At 43.2% G+C, this 20,549-nt stretch overlaps 1 pseudogene; it reads left to right on the top strand.

Annotated features, from left to right (window-relative positions):
• Nucleotides 1-20,549, top strand: part of LOC140694622 (melanocortin-2 receptor accessory protein 2-like) — a 72,163-nt pseudogene that overhangs the window by 23,704 nt on the left and 27,910 nt on the right.

Genomic DNA, 20,549 nt, shown 5'->3' with positions numbered 1-20,549 from the left:
TTGGTACAGGAGCAGAGCCTAATTCTCTCGTGCTACTCTTGGTGGGAGTGAGTAAAAGTGTCCAGCCTGAAATGCGGCCACATTTTGTAGCTCAAAAGCTATCTAGACACATGTAGGTGGAGTTTTGCTTTGGGGCTCTGACCACGTTGGTGTCCCCCGGCAGCGCCGCTCCCCACAGGCCCCTGCCTTCAATGGAGCAGGAGGTGAGTGTGGGTGTCACCGTCCCCACGTCCCTGTCCTCATCACACTCACGTAAGTTCTTGTATAGGCTGTCAAAGTCATTTTTGTTCTTGTGTGTTTCTAATTTTCGCTTGTTCACCTTTTCTTTTTCTTTTTTCCTTTTTCTCTTGTACTGCCCTGTGAGCATGTTGTTGCGTCTGAAAAGGTGGGCTGTGCACACCCTGCATTGGAAATAGCTAGATCGCCCTCCATGCTGTCTCCATCGCTTTAAAAAGCAAAAACTTAACAGCTGCCTTGGTCCTTGTATTATCCTAGTCATCTTTTTATTTTCTAATTTTTTGGAATATTTGCTTTGTTAGCACATCACCCATTGGTGTTTGATACCTGTTAAAATCCTTGCTTTGTGGAATCTGTTTTGTCCTCCTTATATTTAGTGACAAATGCGCCCTTATTAAATTTATTTGTTTGTTTTGAAGAAGTGAGATGCGAATTGATTTAGGCTGCTGCTGAGGGATTCTTTTCATGGAGTATTTAAACTTGGAAAGTCAAAGTCTGCAGCATCTTGCTCGATTTCTGCTTTTACACAAAAGTGCTCAGCACACGGTTCCTGGCTGTCGCTGTGTGACGTGCGTGATGGCTCTTCCTGGCCGGTGGTCACTGGTGAGTAAGTGGCCGTCTCGGGGGTGAACAGCTGTTGGAGGAAGCAGTCACTTTTTTTTTTGCATTCAACTCCCCCGTGCCATTTACTTTACTTTGCCTTCATAAAGGGGCAGTATCGGTTCTAAAATCCATGCCACTCTTTTGTTCCCTGTATGAGGCTGGTTTTTCTGAGTATCAGGACAACATGGCCTTCTCCGAAGAGGCTGGCTCACCTGGATCTGGTGGACAAACGGACCGCTAAAGGGGACCGTAGGTTCCACTCTGCTTCAGCCAGTGGGCATTCAGAGCCGGGTCTGTGGTTTGCCTCAGCAGCCATGCAGGCCTCCCTACACCGGCCTTTACTTTTAACCCATGTTGGCAGTAAGTAGCTGACTCGTTGTCTGTTGCAGCTGACATCCACCATTGACGGCCGTGTCGTTAGTTTGCGGTAGTGAGTGTCCAACACCCCAGTCAGCCGTGTAGGAAGAAGCTTTGGCCGACCTAGGACCTTGGATTCTCACCCCCACCATGTTTCATCTCACCCGGGGGAAGGGTTTGGCCACCACCATCATGCTGACCATGAGGCCTTGTTTCTCCTTTCATGTTGTGGTCCAAATGTCGGCACTTCATCCTTCACTGACTTGGTCTCGCTTGAGACAGGCCAGACTTTCTTAAAGAGTCCATCACATTCTTGGGGGGAACAGAACAGAAGTAAGTGTCGCAAGTAGAAGGAGTCTAGGCTGTCCGGGTTGGCAAATGCAGGCTGGGATCTCTGATGGCTGGGCTGTGCCCTGGACACAGGCTTTTCCCGTGGCTCCCGAGGGCCCAGGGGTCGGAGTGAGAACAGCCTTGCCTGGGTTCCTCCATCCACATCTGCTCACTGGCAAGTGTGTCTGCTAATTAGGAGCTCCCCCAGACCTCGGGCCCTTCAAAGTTCAGACCACGGGAGAACTTTGAGTCCCTTCTCCTGGGCCTCCTTTGTGAGAATTCAGTGCCTTCTGAGGTGCCCCGAGCCAGGAGATGCCTCCCCCTCCAGGGAGCACCCTTTGGAGGATTGTGACTCACTGCACCATGCTGTGAGCTTGTGGGGTTCTTTCCGTGGTCCCTGCAGAACCAGTCTTGAGATGGGCTTAGCAACGGAAATGACAAGACAGGTTCCAGGGCAGGGCTAGGGGGAGGGAACAGGGGAAATTTAATGTGACTTCAAACACCTAGGTGGGTTCTGGAGCTGTTACTAAAATGGGGAGCCTGGGAGGTACCTGCCAGGAATCGAATTCCAGAGTAAATGGTGGACATGAGGGATATTTAAGATGCCATTTGTCATCCAAGTTAGGACTTCAAAGAGGCACTCGGGTCTATGAACCTGGGGCTCAGGTGAAGGAGCCGGACTAGAGATACACATTGGGAGTCGTCATTCTCAGCTGGTGTTCACAGCCGTATAGGGGGCTGAGCTCATCTTGAGATGTGCAGACTAAGGCTGAGGGGGGACAAGGCTGTGCCTCGGTTGGAGGAAAGCCCAGACCATTCAGCTTTGGTGTGTCAGTCAGTGGCATTTGCGATTTTCAGAGCAATGCCATTTATCCTTAAGGGGCTAGGGGGTGGGGAGGGCCACCCAGGAAGAAATCTGAAGGGAAGGTTGTGGCCACGTGTGTGCGTCTTGGGACGATGCAGAGGGTGCAGGGTCCTGGAGGGGAGACTCTTCAGAAGCTGGAGTTGGAGTGGGGAGTGGGGAGAAGGTAGTCACACTCACCTGTGAGGGAGGGAGGGAGGCCTAGGGAGTCCCCAACCTACCGGACTTGCTTTCCCATGAACAGAAGGCAATCAGACAGAGGATCTGAGGTGAAAAGGGATGGGCGCTGGGTGAGGAGCCAACCTGGAGAATGGTGCTTGGACAGTTCTGGAATAGTCTCCCTGCAAACTAGAGTTAAAAAATCTCAGACTCTTAAGAACATTGATAGTGACTGGGGAGGAGACAGTTCTTTTTCTGGCCTCCTAAGGGTAAGGCATGTATCCGGGGATACACAGAAGAATCAGGCAGTCTGTTCCATTGGTTTGACCCTTACCAGGGGGAACAGAGCAAGTTTAAAGGGGGAGAAGGGCAGTGGAGGGAAACTAGCAGGGCCCCGTGTCAGGTACCAGTCGGCTGCCCTACTTGCGTGTTGCATTCACATCCATGCCTCCCAGGTGGTCGGTGGCAGCCCCCTTTTGCAGATTGGGAAGCCTTCTCAGAGGGGTTAAGGAATTGGTCCGTTTAGCGGCTAGTAAATGCTGTAGCAGGATTCAAGCAGGGCCTTGTCAGACTTCAAGGGCATGTTTTCTCTACTAATTCTGGTACCTCCCTGTTGTACCTGGAATGGTGAAGGGGGTCAGTTTTGGAGCCTTTCAGAAAAAGTGCGATTCATGTGCCTCAGGACTGTTTCACAAAGCTCAGTGTTCTTTGATGGTTTGGAAGCACCGCAGTGCTTTTCGGCCCATAGAGGTAAGGTCTTACTCCTTTGACGATGACGTGGTTGCAAATGATGTACAGGTGCAAAACCAGACTTAGCAGCTTCTGAAGGGAAACTCTCCAGTTCTCCCTTGATAGACTTTCTTCCACGGGATATAACTGTGCTGCAGGTTAGGCCTGAGCTTTCCATATGAAGTGAGGGTTTCTTATCCAAAGTTAGCATAAAACGGTCAGATGAAGAAAATCGACGTTGACAATTTATTTTTGGATTTCATTAGACAAGATGTACTATCAGTTCATGGCCCATGTAGCGAATGAAATTGAGTACAGAACATTGCATTTCTTACTTTCTATTTAGAGTTCTCTTACAACATAAGGTTGCCTGCTTTGGAACATCAGCTCCACCACCAGGGCGCCTGTCGGTGTGTTGGTGTGATTGCATTTACACAGTGAATGTAATCTGGGCTTCCTCAGCCGCAAACACTCCAGTGCAGAATCACGGGCTGTAGCCATCTCTTAGTCACGCAAATACTTCTAAAATTATATGATGCCAGAAAAGAAAGAAGAGAGAGAGAGAGATTGCCTTTATCAAAGATCCTTTCAATTCTAACTGCAAACTGTTGTTGAGCAGCTCTGGTTTCATTTGGATATGAATATATACATTTCTTTGCATTTAACCTGGGTTTTGGAATAGAACACCAAGCTCTTGCTGTCCACAAGCCACAAAAATAGTAGCCAAATTGCACTCTTGTGAAATATTTTATTCTTTTTTTCTGAGAAAGGATCCTTGAACTTGGGACTTGGGCTGTGATTTATGCTTTTTGCTTTTCCCACCCCTCTTGTAATCTCACTCCTTCCCACATGGCCCCCAAGAGGTCGTGGTCTCAAAGGAGCGGGCAAACACACAGTTGGTCACCATGCAGTGCTGCTGTAGAGGGAGCCCAGCCAAGACCTAAAGGACATTATCAGAGAGGACTTCCTGGAAGAAATGGGCTGTACATTCAGTTGTGAGGACATAGTAAGTGTCAGTCAGGAGAAGGCATCAAGAGGATGGCTCACGTGGCAGGTGCAGCCTGGGCAGAGGCCTGGAGGCTTGTGGGGTGGGGACTCGGGGAGAGTGTCTTGTGTGGTCCAGGGTGGAGGGTGCCTTGCTTGGGAGGACACTGGAGATGGCCTAGGGTGGAGGGCTTTGGAAGAGTTTGGGTTTTACTAGACCTGTCACAGGAGGCAGTGAAGGGTGTCAGCAGGAAGTGACCCTCAGGAAAGGTACTTCTGGTTTTGCTTCTGATATTCTACAGAAAGTAGGGTCGGGACGGGCGACAGCAGGTATGTCTCTCCCTTTGAGACCCACCCCGTCATTCATTTATTCATAACACTAGCACTTCTGAGTGTCTAGGGGAGAGAGGGTGGACCCACATTAGTAAGCAAAATGTATTTGCTTCTTGGGAGCTTAGCAGTGTCAGAAGTTGACTTAACCTAGAATGTTCTTGGAAGAGAGGAACAAAGTGCGGAGGTTGGAGGGAGGGAAGGCTTCCTTGAGAAACATTCAAAATGAGCCTGGAGGCAAGTGGGAAGTAGGAGCAGGTCAGTGGGCCCCTGAGGTCACTGGGGACCTGGGTACTGAGGTGAAGCTGGGCGGGAAGTGTCGGGGGTGCGGCTAGAACTCCACCAGGGAGCCTCTGAAGGGTTTGAAGTGGGGATGATGTAATCAAATTTGTGCTTTGGGCAGGCTGCCCTGGCTCTGTGTGTGTGTGTGCGTGTGTGTGTGTAGCAGGGAAGAGGGGGAGGGTGCCACCAACTGGGGGGGGTCATTAGAAGACCATTCACAGGCTGGGAGGTGACCCGTGGGAGAGGGGCGTCGGGGCTGCTTGGGAACTGCAGGGGCAGTGTGGATGCCGGATTTCCTTATGGGGAGGGCTTGTTAGCGGGGCCGCCCTAGCGGCGCCTTTTGGCTGGAAGTAAAAAGATGGAGGCCGCTAGGTGGACTTTCCTCTTCTCTCCTTCCCTGCCTTGTGTGATTATCTTAGCTCAGCCAACATTTGGAATAGAAGAGCTAAGTTTCAGGGTAGCCCAGGAATTTGTTGAGCTCGTTGGAGTGAGATCTGATAGGATTTAGGTTTGTTCTGCATGTTCACTTAGCTAGAAACGTCCCGTCTTTCGGATTTCCATAGGGGCTTTATTCTTGATAAAAATTGCGTTCTTGGTGAGAAGAAAATTAATACAGCTGTTGTCTTTCTCAAAAAAAACATATCTTTTAAGAACATTAATATTCAAAAGAATAGGAATATATAAAAATGATAAAGTAAGGCTTTGGTGTAGTTTCTTTGGTTTCTGAGTTAATGTGGAGTTACAGCGTTTGCATTACTTAATAGCACATCCTTATCAGTATTTAAAGAGCTGTTAGTGAGCGCCCCAGGCCCCACCTCTCAAAGCATCATTAGTTTGCTCTGAAATAGTGAGGTCATAAAGGTCTTGATTACAGAAGCCAAAGAGTTGGTTTATAATATGCAGCATAGCTCCCTTTAAAAAATAATAATAGGATCAACATTAAGAAAGTGGAAGATAATTGATTTTTTGAAAGCTGAAACATAAACTTTCTTGTGCTAATGTTGCAACTGGAAATTTTGAAAAGAAAAATCCTTCTGTAATATCATCTACGTGGAATTCATATGTGCCTTTCACGTTTAAAAAGTAACTGCGCAGTGGTTTTTGAAGTCAGGAGCATTCCAGCTGAGATACTAACATTGATGGTTGCTGGTTTTCAATGGAAGGGCCTATATTTGCCTTCTTAGCTGTTTTGTTTGTTTGTTTGTTTGTTTGTTTGTTTTGTTGTGAGAGGGTTGAGTAGTGCTTTGCCAGCAAGATTTTGGGGCAATTTAGGGGCAGATGTCGTGTACCAGCAGTGAGAAATTTCCATGCATTTTATTTTCTGGACATCAACGGGGCACATGTGGGGTTTGTGCCTGCAGGATGGAATGCTGCAGGACTCCCTGATCCATCACTGTTATGTCCTGGAGCTGCTCCGGTCAGTGAATGATTTTCTGTGGCTTGGAGGTAAGGTGGTCTGATGTAGATGATCAGATGTGTAGTTAAAGTGCTATTACTTGAAGTAAGAGAAACACAGAAACATGGCTCTAAAAATACAGGATGAGGGAGGAGAACTGGCTGAGCTGCTTGCAGTGGGGCGTCTTCTCAGGTTACTTCCTCACCGTGATTCCTTCCAATATCCGCCCCAGCCCTGCACGGTAGTCCTGCCGAAGCAAGCATTCACTTTGCTCAGAAACTCACTGAATTTCCTTGTGCCTCTGTTTGTTGGCTTTTTTTTTTAAAGAAAATCTTGCCCTTTGCTTAAATGCCATCCCTGCTACTCACCTCTTACATTCATTCTTCTGGACTTCGTCCATACATAGCTGCTGAATGGATGAACAGAATGTAGTATCTCCATGTAGTGGAACATTATTCAGACGTAAGAGTGAATAAAAAAGAAAAAAAAAATAAAGGGGAAGATGAAAAAGGCCACCTGTTCTGGGAAGCCCACCCTGACTGCTCAACCCGCCCTTTTCCCTTTGAAACCCAATCCCTTATGCTCCACTCTACTCTTTTTGATAGTACTTACCACCTTCTAATAAACTTTAACGTTTTCAAAAAAAAAAAAAAACAGAGAGAGATGCTGATGCCACTTCAAAATGGACGAGCCTTGATAACAGCATTTTAAGTGAAAGGAACCAGACAGAAACGGCCACATATTGTTGATTTCAGTGATCTGAAATGCCCAGAATAGGCACATGCAGAGGTAGAGAGCAGGTGTTGGTTGCAAGGGTCTTGGTGGAGGGGGGATGGGGAGTGACTACTAGTGGACAGGGGGTTCTTTTGGGATGATGGAGTGTTCTGGAAATAGATGGTGGTGAGGACTGCACAACCGTGAGTGTGCAGAAGACTGCTGAGTGCTGTCTCTGGGAGTGCCTGTTGTTGGGGCGGCTTTATCTTTTTCTCACCCTGCAATGTGAAGTGTCATCTTGTGCTGTGGCATTTCTACTCCTGTGAGTGGTGAGGATCAGAGACTTTGCAGAGTCATGTTTCTTTTTTCCCCCTTGCTAAGTGTAGGCAAAATAGGTTTATGCCTGAGAAATTGCTCCATCTGCAGAAATGTCTTTCAGTTTTGCACAGTGTAAAAATCTTGAGAGCTTTTTAATCATTGAGCACAGACTGTGGGGGGAAACAGCCCGTGAAGCCTGAGTGAGACATGGAAGATGCGCGCTTTCCTCCCTGACACGGGTGGGGATTTCACCCCCGTTCATACAGTGAAGGGCCCAGACCCGTGAGCGGAGTTGACACTCGTGAATATTTACGTGTATCCACTGCATCATCTTGGATATTAATTCCAAGCTGAGTCAGTTTGTGGCGGCAGCCTCATCCTACATCAGGAATTTATAGTATCTGCTCTTTGAGGTGAAGACCAGACAGACTTGATTATTCAACAGCCTCCCTTGAATTGATATCTCAGATTCCTTTGTCAAAAGCAAAACAGCAGAAATACAGACGTCCTTTAATGTCGATGTGACTTGGAACTGGTTTAGTCTCAGTGCCTCAGTGGCCTTATCTGCGGGTGGGGGAGATGATAACAGTGCTTCCCTCAGAGGGGCTGGTGAGGGGGGAGTGAGAAGCACAAATGTAGGACTTACACGAGATGCTCATGAATGACCGGATTTAGTGCTCTCAGCCTGGTGAGGCCTCAGGGGCAGAGATGTCAGAACAGCAGCCCTAGCCGGAGCTCGATCCGCGTTGGCAGCTGTTACGATCACTATCACCACTGTGGGTTATCAGGTAGTTTTAAGACTTGGTAATATGAATTCGCGAATAATGTTAAAAGACTAGACATCTCAGATCCAGTTTACATAGTTCTCAAGATTTCCTCTTGTTACGGAAATGACAGGCCAGCCAAGAAACAAGCACCACTCGGAGGGTTGGAGTACTCAGATTTATTACGCCGGTGCGCTCAGAGGGGCTTCTGCTCCGAAGCTCTGAGCACCTCCAAGACGTGCACATGAGGTTTTATAGGGTTAATTACAAGTATGGGGCTATTAGCCAATAAGGTTGAAACAACATAAAGCAAGGAATCAGTACACTGGAGCTTATCAATTTGGAACAGATCACGTTACTGACGCTAGTTGAGCTTGGATTTACGAGTTAGCTTGTTAGCCCAGTAAACTGACACTAAACTTTAGATTTACAAGTTAGCCCAGCAGAACTTATATCAGTAAACTGACACTTATCACACTTAGATTTGTGACTTAGCATGTTAGCCCAGCTGGGCTTTTCCTTCACACTCAGAAATAGATGTTTTTTCCCCATCTTAAATCTGAGTTGAGTCTCTAACAAAATTCTGTATTCCTCCATTTTTTGCTTTAATTCTCCATTTCTTAAAAAAAAAGTTTTAAAATGGTGTTATCGGGGACTGAACTGAGGGCCTCATGCATGCTAAGCACATACTCTCCCAAATGAGGTATAATCTCCCCCCTGATTTTTTTTAAACTTTACTTTCTTAATATTCAGAGGTTAGAGGCCTCTAATTCTTTTTCTGGAGACTTGTCCATGAACCTGTAAATCTATAATTAATGGACAAAACTTGGTTTAATAAAAAAATCAATAGAATATTCTGCAATCCATCCAATAGGAAATGCTCATTGACTTAAAATGATTCTCCTTTATGGTGATTTCTCCTTTTTGGTCTAGCTTAATTTATTAACAGCCATCCTCATCATCATAATGACCAAACTCACTGTAAGTGGTCACCTACCTAAGGCTAAAATACCTTCCTCAAGTTTTACTTCATAGCAGGTGTTGGAGGGTAGGTATCAGTGTCTCCTTTTTTGCAGCTGAGGGATTGAGAGATGGGCCAGCTTGTCCCAAATCACACGCAGCTGGCGGTGGGTAGCTCGGTGCTGGAACCCTGGCTGCACAGGCTGCATTCTTAATTGCTCCTCTAATCATCCTCCCGTTGAGTTGTTTCCCGAACTCCTCTGAGCCCATAAATGACCGATTTTTGTGATCTCAGCCTGATGAGGCCTTGAAAGGAGAGACACCAGTGAGAAAGTGAGACAGAGTGGCATAAGTTAAAATTGTACATTTTCACAAATGTTTTATTTTCAGGTAGTTACTTAAAAATTTAGTATTTAAATTTAGTGCTCTGTAAGCACTAACAGCAAAACATTAAAAGTAATTATAGTGCAAAAGAGAAGTGGGCTTTGAAAATCCAACCATTGCTAATGATGTTACTTGTTTTTCTCTAGTGGCCCTTATTGTCAGAAATACTTACAAAGACTGAATTGGTTTTATGTAGTCTTAGTATGGAAGAAAAGATTGTCAGAGACTATTGTACGTAAAATCCTTACTCTTTTCTTTCCTGATGATGAATATGTTAGTTGTTTTCATGGCTTAAGCACATTTCGTCATTTGTGAAATTTGAGTACTATCGTTTACCTTGTCTGACTGTGAGAGTTAGACGCCTTGTATACAAAGCACCCAAGAGGTGCTTAATAAAAATATGCTGTCACAATGACAGATAGTTTAGAAGGATCAACTCTGAATACTAAAGAGGGTGGCTTATTTCTGATGCATATTCAATATGTATATATATGATATATATGAAAATGGTTTAAAGAAACAAGGGTTCTTTTTTTAGTGCAGTATGAAGTTTTAATGAAATCTGTAACATTCCAGTGAGACAGGGACTAGTTACATTGCCTTAAGCAGATGACCTTGAAGGTTATTTACTCAGCATATGTATTGTTGCAACTCAGAATTCATGTTGCCGTGTAACCATCCACTCAGACATTTAAATTCGTCTGACTCTGAACAGATCCATTAAGTTTAGGAAAGTCCACATTGATCATTTTCAGGGAGTAAGCTTCTCTATTTTGTGATTAAAGAAAATTTTGATTATTTTTTTCTGCACTCTTAACAGGTTTAAAATATCAAAACATTGATTTGACGTGTCACTTTTTTAATAGAGAGAATAAAGCTCATGCTGTTGTATTATGTAAATAAATGTTTTTGTATTTCATCAAACTTGTATGATTTCCTGGCTCTTTGAGAAGTATTTTGCAAGATACTTAGATAACCTGCTGTTGGAAAAATACAGACGTGACTTTTATGAATGTAGGCGTAGTACAGATCTGTTGGTTTTTGCTACAGTGCAAGACACGAGGCCTAGGAGAGCATTGCTGCGGATTGCCAGGAGGACAGATCCCAGGTCTCAGTCTCCCCTCCTGTAAAATGAAGTTTCTGGACTGTATTCTTCCCTCTTTTAAGACGAGTTTCCATGAGCCTATGACTTCTGTTTATATCCAGGACTATTAGCAATATCAGATTAAATACTGAATACCCCTCCCTTCCCCCGAATCAAAGTGTAGTATGTGGTACGTAAGCTTTTAGTTACCTGATTCTCATTTCTGATCCTACAGGCAATTTTTGTGTTGCATCTTTCCCGGCAACCTGGAAGGTCTTTTTAGCCATAGGTGGCACAGATGCACCTTCTTACAGTCTTAATTTTCCTGTTTGTCAAAGAAGGCTTAAACAACGTGATTTTATTTTGATTACTTTGCTTAACGCTTCAGAATAGCACAATGTCCATTGTGTCTCTTTACCTGGAAAAATTATTCTGCTTATAACTTTGTTTTATTCTGTCATCTCGCTGTGAACATTTCAGACTTGCTGTGCAAACAGTGGCAAAATCTGACTTTGCTTCCAGTGTTAGAAACCAGTGAGCCAGGATTTTAAAAAAGAGCTAGAAGTGGCCTCTGGTACACCTTAAAGGTGAAAAGTGTATTGAGTTCCCTGAGTATTGACCCCGCCGCTGTCTGTTAATTGGTGGGAGGTGATTTGGTACATATACGAAGGGGTGTAGTGTTTTGAATTGGGTTTGCGTGCACGTGCTGCCACTGAGCCACGTGAGCCTGAGTCAGTTCGTTCTGAGTTTTTCCCTCGTCTGTGAGATGGGGACGCTGGTATCTGCTTTGTAGAATTGTGAGAATTAGAAATTATGTAAAGTGTTTCCCACAGTGTGTATGTCAAGAGGGCTCTTAAACTTTAGCTGCTGTTTTCTGTGAAGCCATCATTTATGGTCTTTGGCAATTACTAAGAAACAGGAAAATAAGAAAAGCTGGTTTTATGATGAAAGATATTTGAGGAGGTTCCATAGTTCCTATACCCATAATTTAGCATTTAGCAGAGTTAGAACTGTTACACAGTCGCCCTGAACCAACGTTAAGCCACAGAATTTTTTGTTACTTTATATATGTTGGGGCTTAAGGGGATCCAATACTTATACACATGTTGTCTCCAGCAGCCAACTGAGAGATGACACAAAAGACTAGGCAGGCGATAAATGTGTTCTTTGTTACTGATGAAGCCACGTTCTCCATGAACTTCAGGGCTCTGGGAAAATGCGTGTCATGATTCTGTGTCCCAGAAGTAGAGACTCACCCTGTCGCAGGTATCTCTGGGCCACAGCGAGCCTTCCCTTGAGAGGATGTGCCCCATCATGCACAGGGCTGTCCTGCCATGGAGCTGAGCATCCCGGTTGCTTCCCAATGGTGGCCAACACTGGAGGGAAAGTAAGGGTTTCATATGCCTTGCTTGTCTCCCCGGAATCACAACTCACTCTGTTAGTGTGACGAGGGCTAGCTGTGGGCCAGGGGTCAGGGTTGTGAAGGGAGAAGCACTCTCCATGGCCCAGAGGAGTGGGGAGGAGGCATCCCCTAATTCAGTTTAAACTGGTGGTGGGATGGAACAGAAGGCTGCTCCCCAAGAGTTTATAAAAGGAGAAATAAGGATTTCCTTTGGGACTTAGTCTAGCCAGGAAACACAGAAGATGATTAGAAGGGAGACTTGTAAACCACTTTAATATTAAGTTGACGTTTGTTGAGCACCAAAAATGTGCTGCATTCTTTTCTGAGAGTTTTACAGAAATGAATCCTTCAATCTTCTCAACAAGCGAGTAAGGAAGGTTTGATTGTTATCCCAGTTTTACAGTGTGGAAATTGAGGCACACAGAGGGTAAGTAATTTGGCCAAAGTCAGAAAACTAGTAAGTGGCAGAGCTGGTATTTTAACCCTGGCTGTCTGGTTTTGAGGCTCACAGAGATGAGCTTTGGTTGTTTAGATGTACCTGCATGCCTTGATCTCTGTACCTCTGTGCATCATTTAGCCCAGAAAGACAGAGAAAGGAGAGTTACACAGGTGCTCACAGTCGAGTATCGGCCACTGTCCACAAAGAGTGCACCGTGATAAGCGTTAATTGTTTTCCAGGCAGTAGAACTTTTCGTATAACAGAAATTTAGTCCATTGAGTTAATCTAGAAACCCTTCCTGCTCTGCTTCTGTCCATGCTTGCCATGTGACTGCCTGCCCGTGATTAGGCCGTTGAGGAGAAAATGTACTCATGGTTGAGCTCTGATATTGCAGCCTGGTTCATAGTTTCACATCTTCTGTTACATTAATAAGTTAAGTTTCTGGTTTTCTTGCATCAGTGTCTCATGAGTTTGGTTAATGTGAAACCAGTCCATGGGAGCCCAGGGGTGCTGACTGCATAATTTTTGAGCACGTTGTGGCACTTCTACCCATGCAGTCCTGACTGGAGTATGTCCGCCTTCCGCACTGATTTCCCCCAACAGCAGGGTCCTATCCCACACCCGGATGTGAGGCTGGGAGCTCTCTGAGTAGGCCAGTCAGAGGCCAAGTCCACTAATCAGAAAATGATGAAGTACCTGATAGTGGGTTTAATAGAAGAAAAGGGCTTCCAGGAAGTCTGATGGGCTGTTCAAGTCCATTTGGTGAGAAGCTGTCCACTGTGTGTGGTTGAGCTTCTTCTTTGCTGTTGAAAAGTCTGGAGTAGATGAAGGGACTTTAAAAAGCAGAAAGGAGTGATTTCAGGTGGTACATCCACACCGGTGAGAAATGATGGATGACCACCTGTGTGAGGCATAGACAGAGTCCTACAAACTTCATAAAACAACTTTAAAAGCTCTTCCATCTGAGTGCAGTTCATATGGGGTCCAGTTAATCACTGGTTGCGCTGAGCGGGCAAGTAACTGATGATGACAGAAAGGACACGGAGGCATCAAAACGGTCTCAGTCATGTTCCCTGTTTAAAGGATGTGGCACAGTGTAATATATTTGAGCTGGTTTTTCACTGAACAATTTTTAGTGTTTTCTGGGACTCCCCAGTGCCCCAAGTTTCCATGCAGCTGGGAGTCCCCTCTGTGCAGCTCCGTCAGCGCTTGCCCTGGGCTGATGCGGTGTCCCGGGGAGCAGGACGGTCAGCGTCCCCGGCTACTCCGAGCCCCATCTCCTCATCCGCAGGGCCGGGTTTCTCATCCATGTCTACTTAGTAGGGTTGCTGAGAATCACACGTGATGGTTATCAGGTGTGATTTCTGGTTGTCTCTGTGATTGGCATATAGTCAATATTTGATAGAAACACTTGTTTTTTTTTATTGTAATTGTGGCTTTTATATTGCAGTGGTTTTTAGTCTGTATTTTTTATAACTTTATTCTTATTTTTAAATATGCCCTTATTTTTATTTATTTTTTGGAAGTACTGGGGACTGAAGCCAGGACATTGTGCATGCTAAACAGGTGCTCTACAACTGAGTAATAGCCACTCTCCTTGTCTGCACTTAAAAATACACATTGCAATACACAAAAGAGCTCTTAAACACCATCATGTGACCTAGTCTCTGTATAGGCAATTGAACACGTATACTATTTCAATAAGAATAAATGTTGTTGGGACATACATTTCTGAATCTGTTAATGTGCTTAAAAACGATCGTAGCTAGTGATAAACACAAGACTTGGATCCAGAACTTCTTAGGGTCTGTTTTGCCATCATGGGAAATTACATTCTACAGAAAAGGCTAATTGGGTCTCTTTGATATTTGGATGGTTTAGCAGATGATCAAGGCTTTCAAAAGCTGACAGTTTTGTATTTTAAACTAACTACAAAGTTATCTTCTAGAAGTTGTAAGTCTTAAGCTTTTGAAGTGCCCAGTAATCCAGGGGGTATGTGTCTGGGTCTGTGTGAACGTTTGTGTGTGTGATTTCAGGAAGGTAGAAATAATTTCCATATAGACTTTGATACCTTTCTCCTCCAGTTCAAGGTATAGGCATATATTTACAAAAATAAATTGATTTTCTTTTGTCATTTGGCATATTGGTGGGAATAAGTGGTTCTCATACTTGTTTCTGAAGTGTTGTGGAGCATGAGCTTAGAAAACGGGAGGAGAAAGAGGCAAGGAGGCACTTCACACTTTATGCAGGATAAGAGAAACAGTAGCTTTTCTTTTCTCTTTTCTTCTAAAGCAAACTGGCACTGAAATGTAACATACTATTACTTAGAATTGCTTTTCTAATCAGATACAAGGGCCTCAGGTTTTTCAAAACAACATGAATGATGAAATGTGTGTTAGCATTTATCTTTGAAAGTAGTTTTAATTTTCAAGTAAAAGGCTATAGCCTGTTCTTTCTTCCAGTGGTACATGAAGTGCTCATTGATCCAGGTACATGATCTATGTGCTTAGTTTCTTTGGGTTTTTTGTTTTTTTAAGTGCTTGTTTCATTGTGGTGAACATTATGGTGAAACATTATGAATGTTTAAAATTTTTGGATTTTGATCTTTAGAACATGTTGATTTGTCAGAACTTTTAAAAACCTGATTGTTCTTTGGTCGTAGTTTGGTGGGGCACCCTATTGGTTTCTGCTGTCTGTTAAAGAGTGAAATTGTTCCTCTAGCCTGCAGATCATTAAGTGAATGTTTTGCAGTGTGCTTTAAAATTCATTGAATGCATTGAGCATGTTTGTCCAGTGAATTTTGAATTCACTCATAGTATTACTTTGCTTTGGTTCTGTGGCTTTTGCTCCTCTCCACAAGAATTTGAATTCTCTGTTGCATTTTGTATACGTGTTCTTAACAGGGGAAGATATTTTGCATTTTTTACAGAGGTGGGTTTTCCCATCCCCTCTGAATGTCTTCTGTAATTGATACAACAAAAATCTGTTATTGCAGTGCTAAATTATTTCATAAACTATTTTTTGGCTTAATCAGAAACAATGACAAAGAGTGATAATAAAACATACGAAAACCTTCCTTCCTTTGAAGAATATGTATCAGGTGGTTAGGCTCACGCATGCTTTGTGCCTGACACACTTATTCTCATGTCATTGTGTATCATGATTCGGAGATGGAAATACTTCAGGTTTATAGATTTTTGTTTTAACATTTGTGTTGAATTCTATCTTCAGGCTGATGTTTTCTGTTGGGTTTGTGGAAAGTGTAGAAGAAGGGAAACAAATGCTTTGTCTTGTTTTCAGGAGGCCTGAGTTGCTGATGATAAAAGAATTGAGGGTGGGCTGAGGAAAAGAGTGACACTCCCTCTCCTCCCGGTTGAAATTGATGAAAATGAAATCAATTAAGTGTATCGGTATTTGACCAATAGAAGTTAGCGAGACCAAACTGGCTAGTTATGCACAATGGAAAGTATTGAATTCACCTGCAGAGTTAGGTGCTTTACCAAGTAGCAGCAGCTTAGAGCAATAAGAAAAATCAGTCCTATGATGAGCTATAAAAATTATATAATATCTTTTATTTCTGAAACATTTCTACTTAAATTGTGTAGAGCTAAAATTAAGTTTCACACCAGGAGTTAAGAATGTGGGTGGTTCTGTGGGATCGTTATTCAGGGATGTGCCTAGACCCTGCTAGAGTGGCTGAAGCTGGCAGGAAATGACCCAAAACCAGGATTTGTCATCCCAGGGTGTTCTCCATAATGGTTCCATTTGGGAGCCCTTGATTGGGTTAACAAATTGTAACAGACCCCAGCCGCCTGTCAACTTTAAGAAGAAAAAATATGCTTAGTAACTGCTTTGCAAGCAGGGGCCTGTGCATCCTCACTCCTGTCTCCTTGCCTTAAAGAGCAGAGACAATGCTTTGCTTGCATAGTTGAGGTTTTAGATAGCACTCTGCTCATTGCAAAGCAAGGACCCAGGACCTCAGCTATAAAAGCTGGGCTTGTGTGCTGTTAGATAGTCTGTTACCCCCACAACAAGGACCTGGCTGGTCTGGTTGTCTGCTTTGTAATTCACATATCTAAAGAATGTATTTTGTTCCTCTCACCCCATGACTTCCCTAAAGATACACTAAGACTATGCACTCCTGGTGGATTCTACAATCTCTGTCTCATACAGACTTTGCCCAAGTTCCTGCTTACTATCACACAACTGTTAATGACTATTTTCTTTGATTAAACACAATAAATATGGGAGAATTTGAGAGGCTCGTGGAGTAGGCTCCCTACTCCCTATCGATTTCTGGACTTTTTCCACTGTCTTGAATAATCATTCCGTGTCGGTAAGATTTCTGCCAGCCAGAACTCAGAGTTCCAGGTGAGAAGGATGCAGTTTTATCTCTCCTACCGGAGGGAGAGAGAGAACATAATTGAGATCTGCTTCCTTGTGGTTCACCTGCAGCCTTCTGGCCTCTGCTCACAGGGCCTCTATCCCAGGACTGACCACAGCCTTTTCTTCCCTTGTCAACATTTCCTGTGCCTTTCAGAAGTTGGTCTCTTCTCTACAATTCAACCCTGGCAGATGTGATGGTGGTCAGCGTGCTGGTGGGCAGTCACTTGGGGCTCCCAGGAGCCATGCTGATACTCCTGAGTCTCTCATTCGGGATAACAGAACTGTGGAGCACCGGAGGAAGCCCATTCATGCGAGGTCAACACAGCATTGCATCATTTTCATTTTACTTTTGAATTTTCAGTGGAGTAATTACTTGTAGCAAACTGTTCCAGATTTTCGGCCACCTGCTTTCCTCACCACCATTTCCTTGTTGGCTCTGGTGCTTGTTTGAAGAACCAGGTTTCTTCTCTGGTCATTTCTAGCAGCTGGGCTTGCCGAATCCTTGATCATCATTTGAAGCAGAATGCTTCTTCGTGATGTCAAACTGATTTTCCTATTTGTGAATATTTCATGTACACTCAGCAACTGTTTCAAGTGAAATGCTCTTATCCAATTTCGGTTAACTCACATTTGCTGATCTCCTGCTTTCATGCTGAGGGCAGTTTTTCTTCCTGTAATAAAAGCTCGCAATTTGCATTTACTATGGGAAGGTACTGGCCCGAGGTGGCTTTTGTTCTTAAGAGTTTTAATACAATTCACCCATTAACATATACAGCGGTTTTTACCCTATGCCGAGAATTGTGCATCCCAGTGAATCTTAGAACATTTTCATCCCCCCAACAGGAAGCCCCGTACGCATAAGCAGTCTTTCCCATTTTCCCCATCCTCCCCCAGCCCCAAGGAGCCACTCTTCTCTCTCTGTGGATTTGCCTGTGTTGGACATTTCATGTAAACCCAGTCATTTCAAGTAAATGGAACCGTCTATTGTGACTGACTTCTTTCACACTGAGTAACGTTTTCAATTTTTGTCCATGTTGCGGCCTGGGTCAGTACTCTATGCTTTGCCATTGCTGAATTATATTCCACTGTATGGCTGGGACCCACTGTTTACCCATTCATCAGGTGATAGGCATTTTTTTTGTTTCTGCTTTTTGGCTGTAATGAATAATGGCGCCGTGAATATTCCTGTAGGAGTTTTTATGTGGACATTTCTTTTCAGTTCTCTTATGTGTGTGCCCAGAGAGCAGAATTGCTGGGTCATCCAGAAACCAAACATTTCACTCTCTGAGGCCCTGCCAGGCTGTTTTCCAAAGTGGCCACGCTGTGTTACGTCCTCACCAGCAAGGGCTGCGAGCTCCAATTAGTCTGTGTCTTCATTACTGCTTGTTACACTTTTTTAATTATAACCTATTGTAGTGAGTGTGAAGCAGTTTCTCCTAGTGGTTTTGACTTTATTTCCCTTAAAGCTAAAGATATTGAACATCGTTTGATTGTGCTTATTGGCCATTTGTATATTTTCCTTGAAAAATACCTTTTCAGATCCATTATTCACTTTTTAATTGAGTTGCCTTTCTATTGTTGAGTTGTAGGAGTTTTTTTCTTATTTGGAGATACAAATTCCTAATCAGATAAATGATTTGAAAAAATTTTCTCCTGTGTGTTTTTTTTCACTTTCTGTATGGTGTCCTTTGAAGCAAAGTTTTAAATTTTCATGAACTCCAATTTATCTCTGTTTTCTTTGTTCCTTGTGCTTTTGGGGTAATATTTAAAATCCGAGGTATTTTATTTAAACTTTTATATATAAAATAACTTAATTCTTAGGACCGTTCTAGGAGATGGGTGCTGTTGTTCTTCCCAGTCTGTGGATAGGAGACTGAGATGCAGAAAATTTCACTGACATATCAGTGTTACAGCTACCCAGTGTTGTGGGAGTTCAGACCCTCATGTTTGTCCCGAGCATCTGTGCTCTTCCCCTCCATGCTCCACTCCTTCCTGGAATCGTTAATGAAAAAGTCTTTCCTTTTTTGATTTCTTGTTAGTTTGTTTTCTCATTGGGGACCGCATCACCTCATTTTCCTTGCAGAGGTCAGTGTAGCTTTATTTTAGGTCTCATGTAGGCAGAAGCATTGCTATCAGTTAACTTCTTTATTACTCACCCTCGAGTGATGATTGTTGCTAGTTGACCCAATCAATTCATGCTTAAGTCTCTCCTGCTCATGACACTAAAAACAGTCATGACTTACAGAATGCTCAAAGAAGAAAGTACCTGATTGATTTCATTTTGCTACCCAATCAAACCAATCAAATAAAAACCCCGATGTTGACACAGATTATAAGCCCTCCAGAATATGGTCACTGTCTTCTTTGTGTTTCATTTGTTTGGTCACAGTGTCTGGATAGTGCCTTGCTGTCCAGCAGTTTTGTTAGGATACGGTGCTCGTGAATCATTGTAAGGACAGTATTTGGACAACAGACTGTGTTGTTCATTTCACGAGGGAAAAGAGCATATAGAAATACTGCTCAGTTCTATTTTAAAATTAAGCTTGGAATTTTGAGAAGAGTTCAAGAAACCACACAAAGCTCTTTTTCACTAACTTTAGATCTATCTTATACACATTATGGTTACATAGCAGAGTAACTTATCAACTAAATTTGACAAGAAGAGTGTATTATTGATTATTTGTTTTAGTTGAAATATTCTACCTGGGATAAAGTAATCAGTGCCCATAAATGAACAAATATGTTTGTATTTCTATGCAACATGGGAGCAGACTTCATATGTTTCTATATAATATATATGACTGTGTGTTTTAATCTGTCTGTCAGTGTTTTTATACTTTTTCAGCAATGTTGTAACTTTAGAATTCTTCTAAGAAAATCACCCCCGATTCTAGTGCAGTTTGTACAGTGTATCCTCTCTTATGCATGGGATTCCACTGTCCCCTCAGTGAGGAATTTCCTCTCCTATTGAGTCAGTAGCAGAGTTAAAGGAACTGTGATTTCTAGGCCTTTGCTCTCCATGTGTTTGCAGTTGGCTGTCAATCACAGTTTTCCCTTTCTTGAGTTTTCATTGTTAAATTAGAATTATGGAAATAACTATTAATATGTTGCATCGGTCTCCCTAGAAACTTGATGTGTTTGTGCTTTTCAGTTTTCAATTTATGAAAAATTTAAACGCACTTTTTTTTAAGTAGTCCTTTCTCACTAGATATTTGTTTAACTCTTTATAGTTAAAATATTTTTTTCCCAATGAATGAATCGGTGTGCATGTTTTAAAAGGTACGTTACTTTTTAGTTTTCATATTGTAACAGTTATATTCATTGTAGAGAATTTGGAAAATAAGGATAAAAACAATAATAACTTAAAGATGGCCTCTAACCTCACCTGGAGATACAGTTGTAAGGTTTGATATTGAGAATTACAGGTCCTCTCATGTTGTTCTTCTTCTTCAAGTATGTTTTTGTCACTTAGACCCTCGAATTCCCATATGAATTGTAGCAGCAAGCTGTCAGTTTCTGCAGAGGAGCCTGCTGGGATTGTGATCGAGACCACGTTGAATGTATGGATCGCTCTGGGGAGCACTGCCATTTCAAGAGCGCTGTCTTCTGATCCAGGAATGTGCGTGGTGTGTCTGTCCAGGTATTTAGGTCTTCTTTAATTTTTTTCAGCAATGCGTTGATTTTACAGAGTATTATTTTACTTTTTTTTCTTTGCCTTTATACTGAGGACAAGTGTGCAAGGTACCGGGATCAGAAGTGTATTTGAGCCCCGCCACTTGCTGCCACCATGGACGCTGTGCTCTTGCTTTGCCCTCTGTAAAATCTTCCA

Source organism: Vicugna pacos, unplaced genomic scaffold, assembly GCF_048564905.1.
Source record: "Vicugna pacos unplaced genomic scaffold, VicPac4 scaffold_66, whole genome shotgun sequence".
Taxonomy (NCBI): Eukaryota; Metazoa; Chordata; class Mammalia; order Artiodactyla; family Camelidae; genus Vicugna; species Vicugna pacos.
Note: the sequence above shows the minus strand (reverse complement) of the source record. Positions and strands in the feature narration are given on the sequence as shown.